This window comes from Chiloscyllium punctatum, chromosome 41 (assembly GCF_047496795.1).
Source record: "Chiloscyllium punctatum isolate Juve2018m chromosome 41, sChiPun1.3, whole genome shotgun sequence".
Lineage (NCBI taxonomy): Eukaryota > Metazoa > Chordata > Chondrichthyes > Orectolobiformes > Hemiscylliidae > Chiloscyllium > Chiloscyllium punctatum.
In genome coordinates this window covers 34824941-34848005 of record NC_092779.1, presented here as the reverse complement: position 1 = coordinate 34848005, position 23065 = coordinate 34824941, and positions in this window count along the sequence as shown.

Here is a 23065-nt window from a genome sequence, read left to right as displayed (position 1 = left end):
GCTCACTGCCACCTTGTCAAGGGCAACTAGGGATGGAAAATAAATGCTGGCCCAGCCAGTGATGCCTACAACCTATGAATGAAAAGAAAATCTGCATGAGGTATATCTTATTGTTCTTAGCTTGCCACCTTAGCACTCATTCACTTTACACTTACTTGGATGCTGCGACCCCTCTTAGTGACTGGCATTACTTTTTAGTGAACAATATCTTCTTTGCTCAGTTACAGTATGCTAGTATTTGTGGTTTTCCTTGCTTTTTAAAGCAGAGGGAGAAGCAGGCAGCTTGTCATGAGAGGGAGCAATGGACTCACAAGGAGGTTAAGATGTAACTGTACAGCAATGTGCTGAGACAAATTCACACCTGCAGTCTATGCCAGCATTTTACCGGGGCAAACACTGCATATGTTTCAATCAAACGGCCATGTGTGAATTTCAAAGGTAACCAGTCCTTAGTGGAGTAATGGGGAACTGCAGTCTATCAGAAGGTACCACCATAGTCAGTCAAATTAACAGCAGGGGGTTGGCCAACATCAGTCATGCACTTGGCCCTATGTCAGTCTGGGAATAAGCATCCTTGCAGCCCAGAGGATGTGTCACAGTCATTCTAGTAGCACCAGTATAGGGAAAACTGGTATGTCAGTAGAAGTGCTGCATAGACAACAGTCAGTGGGTTGAACTCTAATCAGTTGGGGCTCATCGACCAAGTCAGTCATTGTGGTTTCCTCAATGATAGTTAGAGGGCTAGTGACAGTATTCAGGGGAAAGCCAATAATTCAAATCTGGAACGGGCGTCACTACTCTGAGTCACCAAGGGACTGATGACAGTAATAGGCAGTAATTATAGATTGTAAAGTGGGACCTCACAGTGAATAGGAGGAAACTGGGAACTCCAGAAGGTGAGCGGGAGTGAGGTTTCCTCATACAGGTCACAATAACTCAGACCACTGAATGAAGAGGATGCAGGAGCAACAAGAACATGGGAATTTCCAAAATTATGGATTCCATAGGCAAAGTAGATACAGCAACAGGGAGAGGCTGTTACTGTCATTGGACTAGTAACTCAAAGACCCAGGTAATGCTTTGGAGAGACGGGTTCAAATCCCACCACAGCAGAAGGTAGAATTGGAGTTTACGTGAAAATTTGGTGTTAAAAATCTAATGATCACCATGAAAAAGGTCACAACTGAAATAAAAATCCATTTGACTGAATAATGCCCTTAGTGAACCTGTTCTCTTTATCTAGACTGGCCTAAATGCGACTCAAGACCCACAGTAATGTAGTTAACACATATCTGCCCTCTGAAGTAGTAAGTTACTTAGTTACACTCAGCACATCCACAAAGGCTACGTACAGGCTCTGACAGCATTCTGACAACAGTACAGAAGACTTTTCTCCAGAAATTTCCATGCCCCTAGCTGAGCTGTTTCGGTGGCTCAGTGGTTAGCACTGCTGCCACACAGCGCCAGGGACCCGGGTTCAATTCCCACCTCGGGCACCTGTCTGTGTGGAGTTTGCAAATTCTCCCCATGTCTGCGTGGGATTCCTCCAGGTGGATTGGCTATGCTAAATTGCCAATAGTGCGTCAGTCATGGGTAGATATAGGGTTGGGGAACCGGTCTGGGTGGGTTACTCTTGTTGGGCCGAAGGGCCTGTTTCCATGCTGTAGGGAATCTAATCTAAAAAAAAGCTGCAACAATGGCACCTACCTGACAATATGGAAAGGTCCTTCCATTTCCTTCAGACAAAAACAGTAGCCATGGGCAACTACATAGGCCCCAGCTATGCCTGCCTCTTCGTCGGGTATGTGGAACATTCCATCTTCTGCAGCTACACCGGCACAGTTCCCTACCTTTTCCTCCACAAGATCAATAACTGTATCGGCACCACCTTGTGCTCCTATGAGGAGGTTGAACAGTTCATCAACTTTCCAAACACCTTCCACCCTGACCTCAAGTTCATCGGTGGAAAATGCCCCATCATGCCTGTAACCCACTTCATAAGCAGCACACCCACAAACCTTCACTGCTTACATCACCAACACAAAACAGCCATCGTGTACAGTATCTACAAGACACATTGCAGAAATTCACAAAAGCTTCTGTGATTGCACCTTCTATGACCACTTTTATCCAACAGAACAAAGGGGCAGATACATGGGCAAACCATCACGTGCAAGTTCTTCTCAAAGCAATTCACCATTCCAACTTGGAAATAAACTAATGTTCCTTTTGTGTCGCTCAGTCAAAATCCTGAAACTGTCTCTCTAACATCTTTATTTGTAGTACCTACACATAAAGGATTGCAACAGTTCAAAAAGTAGTTCAGATGACTTTCTCAAGGATATCTAGAGATGGTCAATAGATGCTAGCCTGTTCAACAAAGTCTCTGTCCCATGAATGAATAGAACAAATTTAAATGAAGGGACTCAAAAGAAACAGGGGGTAGGATGATGCAGAAGTCTTCAGGAAGACAGGACAGCAGCACAAAGGAAACATTAAAGGGGGATCATCTTTCCTGATATCCACATCTGATGAAAGAATTAAATAAAACAGAAATCAACAGTTTAAAGGGTGTTGCCAGGGTTGGAGAGTTTGAGCTATAGGCTGAATAGGCTGAGACTATTTTCCCCAGCATTGGAGACTGAGGGGTGACCTTATAGAAGTTATTAAAGTTATGAGGGGCATGGATAGAGTGAATAGACAAGGTCTTTCTCCCAGGCTAAGGGAGTCCAAAACTAAAGGGCATAAGTTTCAGATCAGAGGGGAAAGATTTAAAAGGGATCATTGGGCCAACATTTTCACACAGAGGGTGGTGCGTGTATAGAATGAGCTGTCAGAGGAAGTGTTGGAGGCTGGTATAATTACAATATTTAAAAGGCATCTGGATGGGTATATGAATAACAAGGGTTTGAGAGATATGGGCCAAATGCTGGGAAATGGGATTAAATTAATTTAGGATATCTGGTCAGCATGGATGAGTTAGACCAAAGGGTCTGTTTCTGTGCTATACAACTTTATGAATACCTTTATTCATCACTTGGAAGCCTTAGAAGGCTGAATGAAAAGGCGGACGACTGGAGAATTTGGATTATCTACAGCAGCATTCCAAAGACTTGGAGGATGTTAGGTAGCCCTTTAGATATCTCAGTTTGAATCCATTTTCTGCCTTACTCTCCCACAGTCCAGCAGCCACCCTACTTCTGTTCTGACCCTATTTTCAGTGGGATTATAAGAGAATCCTCCATCAATGACATGGTGCAGAACATTTTATTGCAAGGAGAGGGGTCAAGAGAGAAAGAAACATATCTGCAGTCATGGTCAATTTGTGAATCAATAACACAAGAAGAAAGAGTGCTGAAATACTGCAGGCAGAGTTTCAGGAGCCAGGTAGGAAATCTGACTGGGAGCCTCAAATTATAACTTTTTTTTATTATGCTCAGTGTCATGCACTAATAAGTACAGATGGTATAGAAGTTAATAAAAATATATATTTAAGGGTTTAATTCTCAGGCAAGGCAGACCCATTCAAAGTAGACAGGTAGAACCTTCGCAGAACTGGCTTTAAGGTCTTTGGAGGAAACCTAAAAACTGTCGAGGAAGAATATTAAATAATCTAGCAGCAAAATGGGCATCATAAAGAATCATGAGAGAGGACAAACATGGTGCTCAGAGCATTGGGTTAAACAAACAGCACTGAAGTGAAGAACAGTTCCAAAATAGAAGAGATAGCATGAGAACCAAATACAAGGCAGTGTAAGATAGGTTTGAAATGCATATGTGGAAATGCTTGTAGTGTGGTTATTAAGGTTGATAACTTGAAAGCATATAGGTTACTACTTGTGACTATGATACAGTAACAATCCCAAATCTAGTTTACATAGATGGAGTGGGAACTATTTTCTATGTGGTATTAATTGAAGTTAGGGACAGAGAATAAAAGAGGGGAGTGGCAGTATTAATCAAAACACGATTAAAACATCAGAGGAATGGCATACATGAGTAATCAAAGATATCATCTATATGACTAAAGTTAAAGAATAATACTAGAACTATTACACTGCAGGTTGAATAGTATAGGTCACAAAATAGCAGAAAGAGAAGAATAGTAAGTCAAATTCCAAAAAGGTAAAGTCACCATAATCTTATCAGACCATAAGCCTGCTGTCTTGTTATGGAGAGACAATTGGCGGTGGTTTAACCAGAGTATCACCATGCCTCAGAAAAGGGGACAGATGGAGAGGGAGAATCCTTCATGGTAACCTCAGTTGGTGTGGAAACTGAACCTACACTGCTGATGTCACTCTGCATTACAAACTAACTGAACAGCATGTGCAGTCCTCATTTTCTCCTTAAAACTAGCTGTTCAGCCAACTGAGGTAAACTGAACCAACTGAACCCCCCTCCCCCCCCCATAGAAAAGAAGAAGAACTATACATTGGTAACAGGAGATTTAAATTTGCTAATATAGATTAAAGTACAGCCACAGGGTAAAAGGAAAAGAGAAACAGGAATTTCTGAAATCTGTACAGACAATATGTTGTCAAACATTGGGAAGGAAGCAGTGATTAATTGAATTCTCAGGAATAAGGAGTATGTTTCAGTGAGGGAGCATTTACAGTAATGTGATCATATTATCATCAGATTTACAACAGCCATAGAGAATGACAAGCTACTATCAAATCTATGACAACTTAACGAGAGGTGAAGTGAAAAATGTTCTTGCCCAAGCGTAGTTGGTGAAAAGCTTAGCTGAACAATGATCAGGAGCTGGGGGGAACCAAAGGCCATGAATAGTGAGGGAGGCTCAAGTGCTGTGTAGCCTACTCCTATTTCTTAAGTATTGGGTTGATATTATGGAAGCAAACAGAATATGTAAAGTATGGGAGGAAATTAAGAATTGGGAACAGCAGCAGACTGGATGTGCAATGACTCGCAGCAAACATCAAAGGAATGCGATGGAATTGTTCTTGATGCAGTTTGAAGCTTGGCCAGTAGAAGCGTGTGTGGCTGAACGTCCAGTACCATAAGTTTAAAGAGCTGGTTGGAAATGAAGCAACATGATCTGGCCTGTACACAATACTCTTAAAGTATCTCAATGAGGCCAGGCTCTGGCTGATTAACCTGGCTGCTAGCAAATCTCCTTTACTTTTCTCTGATTTACATCAGTTACAAAATTGAAATCAACTTGGCATTTCCTGTTTCAATGTGAATTAAACAGGGACCTGGATTTTATTCCATGTGTTGGGTACACAGAATTGAGAAAATTCTGGTTCTGTAAACCTTCCTTCTAAACATGTATGCCTGACTAACAGAGTTTAATTCATGGGTGATAGGTTGCCTGGGAGTCAGGCTGCTGAAGCCAAATGCCAACACGAGGACATCTCTTCCTACTGCCCCCTCGACCATGACCCCACCCCCCATCACCAAACCATCATCTCCCAGACCATACAGAACCTCATCACCTCAGTAGATCTCCCACCCACAGCTTCCAACCTCATAGTCCGGGAATCCCGCACTGCCCGGTTCTACCTCCTTCCCAAGATCCACAAGCCTGACCACCCTGGCCGACCCACTGTCTCAGCATGCTCCTGCCCCACTGAACTCATCTCTACCTACCTCGACACTGTCCTATCCCCCCTAGTCCAGAAACTCCCCACATACATTCGAGACACCACCCACACCCTCCACCTCCTCCAAGACTTCTGTTTCCCTGGCCCCCAATGCCTCATCTTCACCATGGATATCCAATCCCTCTACACCTCCATCCGCCATGACCAGGGCCTCCAAGCCCTCCGTTTTTTCCTCTCCAGACGTCCCCAACAGTACCCTTCCACTGACACTCTCATTCGTTTGGCTGAACTGGTCCTCACCCTTAACAATTTCTCCTTTGAATCCTCCCACTTCCTCCAGACCAAAGGGGTAGCCATGGGCACACATATGGGCCCCAGCTATGCCTGTCTCTTTGTTGGCTGGGACTGCCATAGTGTTAAGGGTTTAGATGGAGAGGAATTTGTTAAGTGTGTACAAGACAATTTTCTGATTCAGTACATGGATGTACCTACAAGAAAAGATGCTAAACTTGACCTACTCTTGGGAAATAAGGCAGGGCAGGTGACTGAGGTGTCAGTGGTGAAGCACTTTGGGGCCAGCGACAATTATTTTAAATCTAATAGAATTATGATGGAAAAGGATAGACCAGATCTAAAAGTTAAAGTTCTAAATTGGAGAAAGGCCAATTTTGATGGTATTAGGCAAGAACTTTCAAAAGCTGACTGGGGGCAGATGTTCACAGGTAAAGGGACGGCTGGAAAATGGGAAGCTTTCAAAAATGAGATAACAAGATTCCAGAGAAAGTATGTTCCGGTTAAGGTGAAAGGAATGGCTGGTAGGTACAGGGAATGCTGGATGACTAAAGAAATTGAGGGTTTGGCTAAGAAAAAGAAGGAAGCATATATCAGGTATAGACAGGATAGATCGAGTGAATCCTTAGAAGAGTATAAAAGAAGTAGGAGTATACTTAAGTATACTTAAGAGGGAAATCAGGAGGGCAAAAAAGGGGACATGAGATAGCTTTGGCAAATAGAATTAAGGAGAATCCAAACAGTTTTTACAAATACATAAATGACAAAGGAAACCTAGGGAGAGAATAGGGCCCCTCAAAGGTCAGCAAGACGGCCTTTGTGTGGAGCCACAGAAAATGGGGGAGATACTAAATGAGTATTTTACATCAATATTTAATGTGGAAAAGGATATGGAAGATACAGACTGTAGGGAAATAGATGGTGACATCTTGCAAAATGTCCAGATTACAGAGGAGGAAGTGCTGGATGTCTCAAAATGGATAAAAGTGGATAAATCCCCAGGACCTGATCAGATGTACCCTAGAACTCTGTGGGAAGCAAAAGAAGTGATTGCTAGGCCTCTTGCTGAGATATTTGTATCATCGATAGTCACAGGTGAGGTGCTGGAAGATTGGAGGTTGGCTAATGTGGTGCAACTGTTTAAGAAGGGTAGTAAGGACAAGCCAGGGAACTACAGACCAGGTGAGCCTGACATCGATGGTGGGCAAGTTGTTGGAGGAAATCCTGTGGGGCAGGATGTACATGTATTTGGAAAGGCAAGGGCTGATTAGGGATAGTCAACGTGGTTTTGTGTGTGGGAAATCATGGAGTTTAATTCAGACAAATAAGTGATGCTGCATTTTGGGAAAGCAAATCTTAGCAGGACTTATACACTTAATGGTAAGGTCCTATGGAAAGTTGCTGAACAGAGAACTTGGAGTGTAGGTTCATAGCTGCTTGAAAGTGGAGTCGCAGGTAGATAGGGTAGTGAAGAAGGCATTTTGGTATGCCTTCCTTTATTGGTCAGAGTATTGAGTACAGGAGTTGAGAAGTCATGTTGCGGCTGTATAGGACATTGGTTAGGCCACTGTTGGAATATTGTGTGCAATTCTGGTCTCCTTCCTATCGGAAACATGTTGTGAAACTTGAAAGGGTTCAGAAAAGATTGACAAGGATGTTGCCAGGGTTGGAGGATTTGAGATATAGGGAGAGGCTGAACAGGCTGGGGTTGTTTTCCCTGGAGCATTGGAGGCTGAGGGGTGACCTTATAGAGGTTTGCAAAATTATGAGGGGCATAGATAGGGTAAATAGGCAAAGTCTTTTCCCTGGGGTCGGGGAGTCCAGAACTAGAGGGCATAGGTTTAGGGTGAGAGGGGAAAGACATAAAAGAGACCTACGGGGCAACTTTCACACAGCGGGTGGTACGTGTATGGAATGAGCTGCCAGAGGAAGTGGTGGAGTCTGGGACAATTGTAACATTTAAGAGGCATTTAGATGGGTATATGAATATGAAGGATCTGGAAGGATATGGGCCAGATGCTGGCAGGTGGGACTAGATTGGGTTCGGATATGCGGTTGGCATGGACGGGTTAGACCGAAGGGTCTGTTTTTTCCATGCTTTACATCTCTATGACCCAAGCCTCAGAATCAACAATCTCACTCACTTTAAAAAAGAATTCTATCACGATCACTCTTCCTCATGGAACCTCACACAGCTGGAATGCCAATTACTCCTCTTATTATATAATACACAGTCCAGGATGCTCCATTCTCTCGTTGGTTCTACAATTGATCCATTTCAAACATTCCAGCAGGTTCTCCACTATGAAATTGTTACTGATTTGATTCCATATGCAGATTAAATTCACCCCATAATTATACCGGTATTTTTATTGTGTCTCTCTAATTTGCCCTTCATGGCCTTCCTCAACATAGACCCTCAAACAGTAGGGGCAATGTGTAATTGTGTTGTTTTCTGCCCCTTGGTGCTTCCAAGCTCAAACCATAGATTCCACTTCATTGCAGATAATATCCTTCTTCATTATTGTATAATTTGATCTTTAACCAGCAATGCTACCCTCTACATCCTTTTCCACTGTCCTTCCTAAAAACTGACTGCCCCAGGGTATTCATTTACTCCAGTAACTTCTGCTTGACTTGTTGATCTTGCCAAGGAAGAGATGTACATTGTGAATATTTACCATATCATGGCTTGTGCCATCTTTTTCAGCTTCCTTTCAGCTTATCATTTGTTGTTTCTTATTGTGACACAGCACAGAAGTGATTGTTTTTGCAAAAGATGACATTCAGCCTCAATGACAGAACATTCTCAACCCAGTGATTTAGTTCTGCCAAATCAATAACAGTTAGCAGAGATGGTGATGATACTGCAGCTCTTTCTGGCACCCTAATTTTGTACATCCACTTTTCTGTTTCGCAGTTTGATGTATATTTCTGAATCTGTAATGTTTAGGAATATGGTTTTTTCAGTCACTCTAAAACAACTAATTTTGCTTCTTGACTGCACATCACTTCAGTTGATTTACTTCAGCTAATGGTATGTCACTGTCACCTGCAAATGGTCAGACATGCTTCATCGACGATTGACAACACTTAACTGACTAGATATTCTTTTGAGCTGCCATACATTATAGTTTTCTGTAGGTCACGAGATAGTTTTATCAATTATTAATACTTCTCCTTTTGCTGGTTGTATAACTTAGCTTACCACATGACAGTTCTTTTTCACAGATTTATATCAACGCTGAGTTCTTTTAAAGTTAAAAATCACACATCAGGTTATAGTCCAACAGGTTTAATTGGAGGAACACTAGCTTTCAAAGCGCCGCTCCTTCCTCAGGTAGGACAACCACCTGATGAAGGAGCGGCGCTCCAAAAGCTAGTGTGCTTCCAATTAAACCTGTTGGATTGTAACCTGGTGTTGTGTGACTTTTAACTTTGAACACCCCAGTCCAACAACAGCATCTCCAAATCATGAGTTCTTTTAATCACTTCCTCACATACAGCTTATTCCTTGTTGATCTCTTGCCTGACTAGGATAACAATTGCACAATCAATCATTGCATTCAAAAATGTACTTTCATGCTTAGTGCTTGACTTTGCAGTGCAGATCAATTCAGTACAATACTTTTTGTATCTTTGGCAATAAATCCTCCAAGCTCTGCTTGTCTGGGGCATGTCACCCTCTCGAGGTAATGGCAGAGACACGTCCATACTTGTACTTTTACTCACTGCCATAAATTAATAGCCTTGACCTTGCTATGATGGTAAAGAATATTTACAGATTCACAGGGAGTAAGGAAAATAACTTTATTGAAGAACATTTTTACAGTGGGTTCATCTGGCCATGCAATCAGCAAGATTATGTGACATCACATTTCACATCCTGTGATGTGCAGCATTTCAGCATATCACAGTCAGGTTCAACTCTTCATACAACAGGTCAGAGAACGTAACATTCATTGACATGAAATTCAGTTGTCTTAAGCACAGGGGTCACCATGAATTAACAATGGTAAAGTACAATAAAACAACCATTTTGTCATAGTTCCTAATGATATATTCTATAGCTGTAAACAGCCTGAGGAACGATGGACTGTCAGAAACAATATATTTGGCTCTAGCAGTAAGTGATGACTTAGTGTTGATGTAGCTATGAGAAAGATTATTCCTTAGCATTCTAGAAAAATTAAAGCAGTCTTCCAGGATATGGGTTGATAAAACAAACAAATAAATTACTTTGAATTTCTTCTCTAAGTGGAAATACCTGAATCTAGGAAGGCAGCAGAGATTTTGGGCAGAACATATTTATGTTGGTTGCCATCCTGTGATCAATCACAGGATTTCTGCAGCAAGTTACAAAAAGTACTCACTTAAGCATGGAGAGTCACAAAGGATGACACTGAAAAATAGATTACAATGTACCTCACAGGGATGTTGGAGGCAACAATAACATACCCACCCTCAGTACAAATAATCACAAGTTCCCACATGAGCATGACAGACAATTCTTTCTTGCCCATCTCCCTCTCATACCCATTTCCCCACTCAGATCCCTCCTCTGACAGCTTTACTTAATCACCTCAGCCACTACCCTCAGCATTTCCCCTCTCTTTGTTTTCACGTTTTTTTAAACCACCCATTTTTCCTCACTCAGAACTTTTGGACAAACTAAAACAGATGTGGATCTCTTTTCTGCTTCCACAGACCTCTTGGAAAATACTCTCACATATAACTCAGAGCAAGTTGTGAAGAACAGACTGCTGAAGAGGCATATGTCCAGGCTGTGAGAAAGACAGAATTTCTGAGAAAGGACAGGGCTGAAGATCACTTTAGGCAAAAGAAACAGGATGATTACTTAATAAGGGAGCCTGTAAGTAAGTTGTGATGGAACAGGAGGCAGTGTGTGTTACAATTCTTATCATTCTATCCACCATTATCAACATTCACTCTTTATCACAGATACACAATGACAGCAGTGTGTACTTTCCAAACTCACAAACCACTATCACCTGGAAGGACAAGGGGAGGGATGCACGGGAACACACCAGCAATTGCAAATTTTCATCCAAGTCACACATCATCCTTAAGTGAAACCATATTGGTGTTCCTTCACTGCTATTGAATGAAAATCGTGGAACTTCCTTCCTAATAGCACTGTGCTGCACTAGCTAGTGATGCCCACATCCCATGTTCAAGTAAAATAACATAATCCATTCTCTCCTTTGCTATAACTGTAACTTCTGTTAATATATTGTAAATCCTTGTTACTGTAATGCATCAATTAAAACTTCTCTTTTACTACAATTGTTGTTACAAGAACCTTCCTAGTCACTGTAACTCCTATTATTGTAACCTTCTGTTACTGCAGCTAATTTCAACTTCTGCAAAACGTCTTTAGTGAAATTCCTTTCATTCTGTTTGCGTCAGCTTTCCCTGTTACTGTACAGATTCTTTCATTGCTTTCCCATTGGCAATTACTTATATTCCTGTAACTACACTTTTACCTTTGACGTCCCCAAAATCGAACTTTGGTCCTATCCTATGTTTCAGCATCAACTGAAAGGTCATCCAGCTCAATCTAACCACTCCATCTATCAACATTTTAACTGCCTCGAAATGTTCATACTGTTTCGATCTAGCACTAGCTAAGTAAACATTTCCTGATCAATTCTGGGAAAACAGAAGCAACATCTTTGCTTGTTGTCACAACTCTGTTCCCTAGTCACATGCCCGGCTCTATTTATCTCCCTGGTCACATCTGAGCTTGAATCAGACTGTTTACAACGTTAGTAGTGTTATACTAATATATCCTTCTGATATACATCTGTTCCATTACCAAGACCTTGGTAACAATGTCCAACTTCATCAGTCTTAGCTCATTTGTAGTTGAAACGCTGATCCAAGCCCTTATTAGTTCATGACTTGATTATTACAACATGCTCACAGCCAATCTTCTATTGTTTGTGAATTTAGGTTGCCTAAATTCTCCTGTGTACTCATTAACCTTGTTGAATTCACCAACATTAGCTCTTGGTCAAGCAACAACACATGCTTGATGTCTCACTCATGCTTTAAAATACATTAAAACCTCTCTCCTTCCTACTTCAGTAACATCCTCCAGCCTTGTTTCCCTCTGATATAGCTGCTCCTATCATTCTGGCTGATTAACCATTCGTATCTAATTTCCCCAACCATCATATCCTGCACTTTGCGCTGCTGAGGCCCACAGTTCTTTACAGTCTTTAATGCAGACTAATTTGCTGGATGAGGAGATATGCTGAAGTTCTGACATGTTCTTAACTATTGACAGAGTGTGCAAACATCGTTGACGATGTAACTGAAGTCCCAACGTTTAAAGGATCTACTCTGATGGAAAACTCAACTTAGGGACATTGTGTTAGAGTATTTATTTTCTAGGATGTAAAGCAAATTAGGGAAAGACAATGTAAATATTTGAGGCACAGTGATTTACATGGCTGGATGTTTCAGAATAGCTTAATTTACGGGAGTTTTTCTCAAATATAAAGGTTCTCTAATTTCATCACTTTGTTAAATTGAAAGTTCCGTGATAATCATTCTTTTCATGCAAATCTGATTGAAAGTAGCTTTAATTTTTCACAATAGGCCTGTTTAGCAATTCCTACAGGTTAGTGCAGTAGCTACTAAATGGAATGCACTGAACAACTTCATTAAGAGAATGAAGACATTAGAAGTGTCTGACCAGAAACAGTGGGTGAAACTGAATCAATACTAGTTCTTAAAAGGGAAGCAGAAAAATGTCTGCAAAAGAAAAGAACCAAAGAACATGTTAGGGAAATGGGACTAGGTGTTACCGGGCCAGCCCAGGCACGATTGGCTAAAAGGCCTCCTGGGAAAGGTAAAATTAAAAAACACTCTGTAAGAAATTGTGATATTAACTAAATACCTAGCAGTAAGCATGTTTTCCATATCATGGCTTAGTGGGCACATACCTCATGCAGTGTAGCATGCCATATGATCCATCTCAAAACCCTGCCTCTATTGGTCAGGATTTCAAATGTTGCTAAATCATCCATCTGTGGTAGATATATTCTTAATCAGTTTGTTCAACGATGTTATTACACGTCTCTGAAACAAGCTGATTCCTCTGTGGTAATCTAATACTTAAATCAGTCATGCCTGTGGGACAATAGGGTGTTCGTCGTGGTTTTTCAACAGTCTAATTCACTAATTATAAAACATGCAGGGGAAGTGCTTGTGTGCTTCAGTGGTAGTATCACAATCTCTGGGCAGATCACAGGATGGCCCGAGCTCAAGATCCACCTAGTCTAGAAGTGTGTAATAACATCTCTAAACAGGTTGATTAGGAAAATGTCTAGAATGTATAAATAATTTCAACCGGGATTCTTTGCACAGCTCATGAAAACCTGGAGACTAGTGAACGAACTGGCATGGTGGTAGTAGCTAGCCAAGCAGTAGTCTTCACTGACGAAATTTGTGCTTTTAGCTGGTGAAACACCAGCAATTTCCCAGTGTACAATGGGGTTTATAATGAGTAAATATATACAATCGGTTTGTTTCCCAGTGACAGTTCCTGAAAATTAGTTGAAATAATGGAAGGACAGAATCAATGCCCTTGTACTCTCAATTCTAGGAAAGGCAAGTGTTATATTTTTCTTGTTTGCACTTTATGGTAGTATATAAAGCTGAAATTGCAAGAACGTTCATTTTAATGAACGTCTAGAGAATCTTCGATGTCTAGTCCATGAAATCACTAAAAAGAAAAAAAACACACTGATTAATATGTGAGTAATTTGCAATTATTTAAAATACTTACCATCAGAACTCAGGGCATTATTATAAAAAAGGATGAGGTAGCATAATTTGCAACTACTGAATAGATGAGTCTTAGGAATAATTCTATGAATGATGCAATGGGAGTTGGTTTCTTAAACAGGTATCATTATTGGAAAAATTGCCAGTGCAACAGTAATGCTCTGAAATGTTCTACAACATGATGAACAAGATTAGCTATTAATTTTAATCTGACTAGATCTGGCCCAGTTTGAAATGTGTTCCTTGTTGCAAAAAACCAAGTGGAAATAAGTGTTTTACCATTTAGGATGATTACTGGAACACACGTAACAGTACAAAAATTGGAATAAGCTACTAAGTGGCAGAGAGACTGAATTTGCAAAGGAGATGCCCATGGAAAAAAGGGGAGGGACATCTAATTTACCCAGCTTGTCCTGACATGAACAAACGGACGGCACGGTGGCACAGTGGTTAGCACTGCTGCCTCACAACACCAGAGACCCGGGTTCATTTCCCGCGTCAGGCGACTGACTGTGTGGAGTTTGCACGTTCTCCCCATGTCTGTGTGGGTTTCCTCCAGGTGCTCTGGTTTCCTCCCACAGTCCAAAAACCTGCAGGTTAGGTGAATTGGCCATGTTAAATTGCCTGTAGTGTTAGGTGAAGGGGTAAATGTAGGGGAATGAGTGTGGGTGGGTTGTGCTTTGGCGGGTCGGTGTGGACTTGTTGGGCTGAAGGGCCTGTTTCCACACTGTAAATAATCTAAAAAAAAACCACGTGATGGGCCTTCCTGGCTCCATGGAGAGAGAGGGTGAGCAGGAAAATGTGAGTAGCTGCATTGAAATAGGACACTAATGCATCCTGCCACGTGGAACTTCCTCTGGGGCATTCAACAAATTGGATTGGCTGCTCACTTCATAGAGCAGCGAACCAACTAAGGTGTTCACAGATCTTATTAAGGGCAATTGTACAGCCTTGATTTTGCCACCGAGACTGCAACCTTGGTGCAGAATATACAAACTTCCAGCATAATGTTGAATATTCCCTGAGATGCTTCAGCAAAGCCCAAATGTTCCAGTGAGACTGCTCAGACTCCACAACAGTTGGCCATTCTGATTAGGCCTGAGGAATCAGGATTCCATCTGCTGTCCTTAGGATAGAGAACACAGAGGCAGTCAATAATGATGACTAATTGCCTCTGGAAGATTATGCCTTTGGATGCACTGCTGGCAGGAGCAGAATCAGGACTACCAATTCATCCTGATACCAGGGTTCCATAGCCCTTTTTGAAAGCTTCAGTGAAGAGTCTTAGCTAGTATTCACATCATTCATTAGCAATGAGATGGCAGCTTGTTGGAAAATTGCAGACAGCTTACTGGTGGTTTTCAATGCACCATTAACCCGACACATAGAATCTGTGAATTTCCATTGTTATGTCTCGAATGGAAAAAAAAATTGAAAGATCAAAAATATTAGAGTGGAGGGAAGACTTTTGTGGAAGAGAGACTGATTGTTCAATTACTTAGGAACATGAGTAGGCCATCCAGCCTATTGAGTTTGTTTCATCTGATGAGACCATCTCATCAATATCATTTTCCTGCACTATGTCCATCTCCCTTAATATCACTGATCGCCAATAACATATCAATTAAGCTTCCATAGCCCTCTGGGTTAAAAAATTCCAAAAATTCCTCACTGAGTGAAGAACTTCCTCCTTTTCTCAGTCAACAAAGGCCCTTATCCTGAGATTATGTCCACTGGTCCTGGCATCATCAGCCAGAGGAAACATCCCATCTATATTTACCATGTCCTGCCCTGTAAGAATTTTATGTTTGAAAGAAATCACCTCTCATTCTTTGAGATAATAGGTACAGTAGCTTCATCATTTATCATTTCGATAACAGGCTTGATTATTCAACACACCATTATCCTTACTTTTAATTATCTACCAAAACAGCTTGGTGATTGGAAGTACAACCAAATGGTTCCAAAAATTGGTATCATGAAGTAGATTCAATAACGAATTTACTGATGGATGCAAGCTCATTGGCTAGATATTTAGTGAACAAGGAATTAAGAACAATGCTTTGTAGTTGGCAAAATCCACTTTCCTGCCCTTTCCCTATAATCCTTGATACCCCGCTAATCAAGAATCTATCACAGCTTTACAAAGACTCTGCCCCCAAGAGAGAAGAAATTGAGCCCACCCCTTAGTTCTGAGACTATGCCCTCTGGTCCTAGACTCTCTCGAGAGAAAATATCCTCTCAGCATTTACTCTGTCAAGCCCTTTAAGAATCCTATGTTTCAATGAGGTCACCTCTCATTCTTCTAAAATCCAATGAGTAGAGTCCCAATCTGTTTAAACTTTGGGTACATAATTCTTCAACTCTGAGTATTTATTTACTTGTGCTTGGCGCTTTGTAAGCAGGGTTCTCCCTCCCAGGGGTTCAAAGGTCTCTGAAAGGGGATATGGCTAAATGTCTTATTAAATGGTGCACCTGGAACATCAAGGGAAGTCATTCGTCTGTTAAAAGGAAAAAAGTGTTTTTTAGCCTTAAGAGGGAAAGGGGTGATATTGCTTTGTTGCAGGAAACCCATCTTGATGATGGGGAACACCTGAAGCTACAACAGGAGGGTTATGACCGGGTATTCTTTTCATCCTTTACTACTAAAAGTAGGGGAGGGGCAAACTCATCCAGAAAAATCTTCCAATCACATCATTAGAGCAGGTGAAAGATGAGCAGGGACAGTCTGTAATACTTAAAGCCCTGATATATGGGGAGGAATATGGTATTTTAAATATCTACTGTCCCCTGAAATTTTTGATTAGTGCTTTCTCTTAGTTGAATGACCTTGGAACACAGCACATTATTATAGGGGGAGATTTTAACTGTCTTTAAAATCAGTGAACAGTGAACAGGATGCCTAATGGGCCCCCAATTATTTCTTCCCAGGCCAAGCAGGTGGCTTAACTTATGCAAGGAGTTGGGGCTGGTGGGCATTTGGAGATGTCTTCACCCTACCGGCAGGGACTCCACCTTTTTTTCAAACCCACAACCATCTGCTGAAGGTGCAACACTCCAAAAGCTATTGCTTCCAAATAAACCTGTTGGACCATAACCTGGTGTTATGTGATTTTTAACTTTGACTGAGTGAAGGCAATCCTGTTGGAACACCACCTCTAGGTGGAGCAAGAACACAGGCATAAAAAGTTCCACCTGGCAGTGCTATGTCTCTGCGAAATGTCAGATGCAGCTGCCTTCCAACCAGAAGGATAATCTATTGAGCCAGTGAATTGGGGAAAAGTCCTCAGAGCTGTCAGTACTCTCCACCCAATCTCTAAATTCAGCCCAGAGGCACACTTCTTCCCTTGCTCACCATGAGGAGTTCGTGGCTGAACTGTTCAAAAATTGGTGCTATTTTCATGTCTGTTGCCTCTGTTTCCAGCCTTTAACCCTAATCTCAGATTCTCAGTCCCTGGTTCCCCGGCACAGATGGTAGTTTGGCCATCTGCACATGTATAGGCAGTATGTCATTATTACTTCTGGAATGTAATGATGTCATAATACATTTGCAGACTCATTCTGCTCTAACGATATCTGTCTCCAGTAACTGACACCAATTAACCCATATATACGTGCGCATGGGGCCATTTTGATTGCTGGTGTACATTTGGATCAATTATTCTGTTAATGGACAAAGATTTAACTGATTTCAAGAATTGATGGCTCGAGGATTAGTTAAGAAATTTTAACTGGAAGGATGTCAGATGGAGTTCATTGTTGGGAGATTAATGAGCCAAGTTTAATTGGTGGTTTAAAGGATAGCAGCTTTATTGAAGAATGCTTAATGGACAAAACATTCAAGGATGGATGTTTAATTTATGAGGCTGCAAGAATAAATTAATTTTGTTACTGCCACATTTAAACTGATTTGGAGATACTGGGGTGTGCAAAGCTGCAAATCACAACACCAGATTATAGTCCAACAGGTTTAATTGGAAGCACACTAGCTTTTGGAGCGTCGCTCCTTCCGAAAGCTAGTGTGCTTCCAATTAAACCTGTTGGACTATAACCTGGAGTTGTGTGATTTTAAACATTTAAACTAAATTTTATATTGCAAAAATTGGAAGAATTTACAAAATGAATAAACTATAATAATAGATACAATGTAATTGCTCATCATTCTATTAATAGTGTCAGTATAATCAGTACTTACTATACTTTAAAAAGATGACAAATGACATCCCTAGAGTAAACACATAAATCAAGACAGTAACTGCAATTGTTCCCAAAATTCGATTCATAGGAATTTGACATTCTGTAACTGTAGGTAGAGAATGAATATTATTAATTGTGAAATTATTCAAATCTTTAACGTTTAAATTTTAAAATGTAAAAACTATTCATACAAATATAAATTTACTTGAAACTGATGCATCTCCTTTCATTATATGCTTGACAATACAATAAAATGGTATGTAAATTGCAAGGTACAGAACATACCACGTTACATTAATCAATAATAGAAATTGTGATAGGTAAGTTTCCTTTATTAAGGCTCAAACTAAACTCTGAAATACCAAAATATACTGCATGATTAGAGCATAGAGGAATTGAAGATCCACAGCCCACATAAATAGCAACAGTCTTGGCTCACCAAGATTCCATACTGAATTGCATGAATTATCTCCCATTGCTGTACTCATAGTATATGTAAAGCAGAGAAAACACACAGGAGGAATGCTGGCTTTTGATAGGACTACCATGTGCTAGCAATCATTTAGTATCTATCCTAACTGTGATTCTTCCTGGAAACCTGTAAAATTCTACTCAAATGAAAGGCATAAAAGGGAGTTTGATGGGGAGAGGGTACAAAACATTCACTGAAACGAGCATGGCAGGGCTGGAGCTGGACTGATTGAAGATCCTAGACAAATCAGATAAGAGGCTGAGTTCCCATTATCAATAGGTGGAACGTCCACTGCTCTGAGTACAACGTAGCAGATAAATGGCTTACTTTAAGATATGCAGTTCAAAACCATTTAGAACTCTCAAACACAAATCACCCTCAATGTTGTTGCTGTTCAGAGTATCAACAATACTCACTGTTATTTTGGCCATTGTAAATTGGTACAGCTGAAATGATCATCGAGAAGATTCCATACACCCAAAAAACAAGACGATGATCTGTGAATTAAATTTGAAAATACAACTCTGATATATAGAGATTGCTTTTTCAGTTTAGCTCTGAGACAAACCATAATTCCCATAGATTCGACTGGTCACTTTCTCCATCCAGCAGATTAATTTATATTGGTGCTCAAGAGATGGAATAAAACATTAGTGAGCACCAACTGGTTACCAGAAAATAAAGTTCCTTTTGTTGGGTTCCCAACTTGAGGTGTTTAACAATCACCAATCATTTCCCAGCCTTACTATAAAACACAGTAACAAACTGTCAATGAGAAACTGTTAGACATCAAATAAAAAACCTCAGTGACTTGGAAGCAACTATAGCAATGGAATAGTCCCACTGGAATCACTGGAGAATGCCAAGTCTAGGGGGAAGATTTCCTACCTTGCTGATCTGCTATAAATTCACACACATCGACTATCCCAGCGACTCAAGTCAGCCAAAGTACAAGATGAAGCTGAAGGTGCAGTGAAACAGGAGTTATATACTATGGAGGAGAATTTCAGGGAAAGTTAGCCATTAACTCTAGAGTGAATATATTTTCAAGAATCCTGCCACAGAGATAAGGATAAAAGTTGAAATTATGCATATAGAGGCTTGGGGTACTCCCCTTAGCTGGTGAGGTTCAGTGCCTCTGTGGCACTAGAGAGAGAGATATCTATCCCGATATTTCAGACAGCAGCACCTACAGAAACATCTGTAAAAAATGCAAGGAGCTTTCCAGGCCAGTAAGTGCATCCAACATTGTTACCTTTATTCATGGCATGGAAGATTGATTGGAAAGTGGATGACAACAGGATTAGGATTTATTTAGAAGCAGTTACCTTTATTGTTACCTTTATTCATGGCATGGAAGATTGATTGGAAAGTGGATGACAACAGGATTAGGATTTATTTAGAAGCAGTAGTTCAAGGGGCTCAGGGATATCAGGGACAAAACTTCAGAGACTTCAGCCGATTCCATGATCTCCCTTGCTCTCCCACAGATCATCAGTTACCAGTGTCCTGACCTTTTTTATATGAGAGTCTTTCATCATTAAGGTAGTGCAGAACATTTTGAGAAAAGAAATTTTCAGTAATCACAGTCCATGTGAGAATCAATGATAACAGGAAGGAAAAAAGGTGGAAGCCCTGCTGACAAGTTTTCAGGAATTTAAACAGTAATTAAGGAACAGGACCTCAAAAAGGTAGCAATATTATTCCCAGCGTCATATGCCACTGTGTACAGTAAAACACCACCATTCACAGTCCACCCTTTGCGAGATTACTTATCTGCCTGATAATTACGGTGTACCTTTTCACCAACTGTAACTCCAGAGTTTTCCAGTACAATAAGAGCTGCAGACAACATTTACATATTGCTCATGCTTAGTTGGACATTTTGCAAAAATCAACTGTAATATCCTCTGGGATCACACCCCTTGAAAAGGATGGACTTTACTGTTCTGGAATAATAAAGAGTTAACTGGGATAAACAGTGCAAGATGAGCTTACTTTAGATTCCTGGGGCATTGTGGCTAGTTCTTAAGCAAGAAGGATCATGGAGGGTGGATTTGTTGCACGGGGTAACAAGGAAACGACCAAGATCTTACAAAGAGGGAAACCAGTATCATTAGGTTTGGTTTGAACTAATTTGGAGGGACATCAGTACCAAGATAAAATATCAGAGGACAAAAACAGTAGAGAGAACTGGGTGAGACAAAGTGTACTAGACTGAATAGTTTAGAATTAGAAGGGATCAGAAGACTCAAAATTCTTGACTATAAGGAACTCAAGGGAAGAGGAAAAAGGGAAAGACAAGTAGTATTGATTAAATAAACTGTTTTAGCATTGGAAAGGAATGATATGTAACAAGGGCCAATGACAGAATCTATTTGTTTCAAATTTAACAAAGGAGCTACTAGGCAGTTGACATTTATATAAAGCCATTAATATAGCAGTATATTTACATACACACAAACAGAAGTAATAGGCTATTTGGCCCTTTGAATCATGCATTAAAATCATGGCTGACCTGTATATACTTCAATTTCACAGCACTGCTGCCTCACAGCACCAGCGACCAGTGTTAGATTCCACCCTCAAGCAACTGTTTGCACATTTTTCCTACGTCTGTGTGGATTTTCTCTGGGAGTTCTGGTTTTCTCCCACAGTCCAATGATATGCACGTTAGGTGGATTGGCCATGTTAAATTGTCCATGGTATCCAGCGTTTTGTTGGCTAGGTGGACTAGGCATGATAAACTCAGGGTTACAGGGATAGGGCAAGGATTGTGTTCACAGTGTCTTACAGATGCTTTGAGATCTCCGGAGTTTTCCCAGCAATTTTTGTTTCTGTTTCTGAAAATGATGTTTCCTCTAATGTTCAGTCCAGAGGACTAAAATTAGGTGTTGCATTTTTAGAACTGAGATGAGCAGAATTGTTTTCTCTGAGGATTGTGTGAATTTGGAACTCTCTGCTTAAGAGAAGAGTGTCATTGAATATTTTGTAAACGGAGATAGATTCTTGTTTAGCAAAGGAGGCAATTTCCATGTTCAAAATATTTAATGACACTCTCTTCTTAAATAGAGAGTTCCAAAGTCACACAATCCTCAGAGAAAACAATCCTAAAAAGGCAACCCCTAATCTTAGTCCTTCTGGACTGAATATCAGAAGAAACACAAACAAAAATAGCTGGGAAAACTCTAGAGATCTGGTGGCATCTATGAGACACAGTGGGTTTGATGTGAATCATAAAATCCTAGCCCCATCCCTGGAACCCCGAGTTTACCATGGCTAGTCCACCTAGTCTACACAACTCTGGACAGCATGGGCAATTTAACATGGCAATTCCACCTAACGTGCACATCTTTGGACTGTGGGAGAAAACCCGGAGCATCCAGAGGAAACCCACAGAGACACAAATTGAAATTGCTCAAAAAACACAGCAGGTCTGTCAGCATATGTGCAGAGAATGCAGAGTTAATGTTTCGGGTCCAGAGACTCTTCTTTAAAACTTGAGTTAACGCTGTTTCTCTCTCCACAGATGTTGCCAGACCTGCTGAGTTTTTCCAGCAATTTAAATTTGTGTTTCTGATTTTCAGCATCCACATTTCTTTTGTTTTTTTTGGCTTAACATCGTTTTTGTATCCACTTTGTCAAGACCATTCAGGATCTGATATGCTTCAATTAAATCACCATTCTTCTAAATTCCATTTTTCTATTCAATTCCTTTTGTAATAATGAATTCTATTGGGATGCTATCCTATATTATATGCTGACTGTACACCAACTTTTTGTAACTCATGTAGTAGAACACCCGAATCCCACTACACTTCAAAAATTACACAAACTATCTTCAAATAATAATTGGTCTTTTTCAATCTTCCTGCCAAAGTCATGAACTTCACATTTTCCCACATGATATCTCATCAAATTTTTGCCCCCTTACTCAACCCATCTGTACTTGCCTGCAACTTCATTGTCTTTTTTAGATTACATTAGCTACAGTATGGAAACAGTCCATTCGGCCCAATAAATCCAAACCAACCCTCTGAAGAGTAACGCACCAAGACATATTTCTTTTCTCTTACGTTTTCTCACTGTATCTTAAACTTGCTACCTTAATTTCCCTCTGAGCCCTAGCAGCAAATATCACAATTGATTTCCACTAAGCTGAGGCCAAAACACTGCAATGGTAATGAGAGGCCACTTTTCTATATGTGTTTCCTTTATGTCTACTGATGGATTCCAGGCACAAGGCCACTTCATTCTCTTTGCCCTATACGCCAGTCTTGTCATCTGCTACTGCACACCCACAATCATCTTCAACAAGGCCGATGCCTTCGTCTGTGTCTTGGCACAGTTGCCTGGCACGATGGAATCAGTTTTCAGCCTTTGACATAGTATACTGTTTTCTTCAATAGACAGAAAGGAGAAAGAGTGCATCTTCATACAGTAATCAGATGGCCACTGAATCAGCTTGCATCCCTCTAGATGTAAGATTGCTGGACACCTCAAAACATATGTTGGCTCTCATGGGATTTACAGGACACCACCAACAGGAGACAAATGTTTCCCATGAGGCATTTGGCTCCGGTGCTTATCTGGCTGATCCCTCCTCACATTGAGGCCTATCAAATGCTGCCCATGCATAAGCCAAAGGGTTATGATAATATAATTAAACTCATTCTAATAGTGTGAAGTGGTCATTAGAGTAATGCTGGAAAAGCGC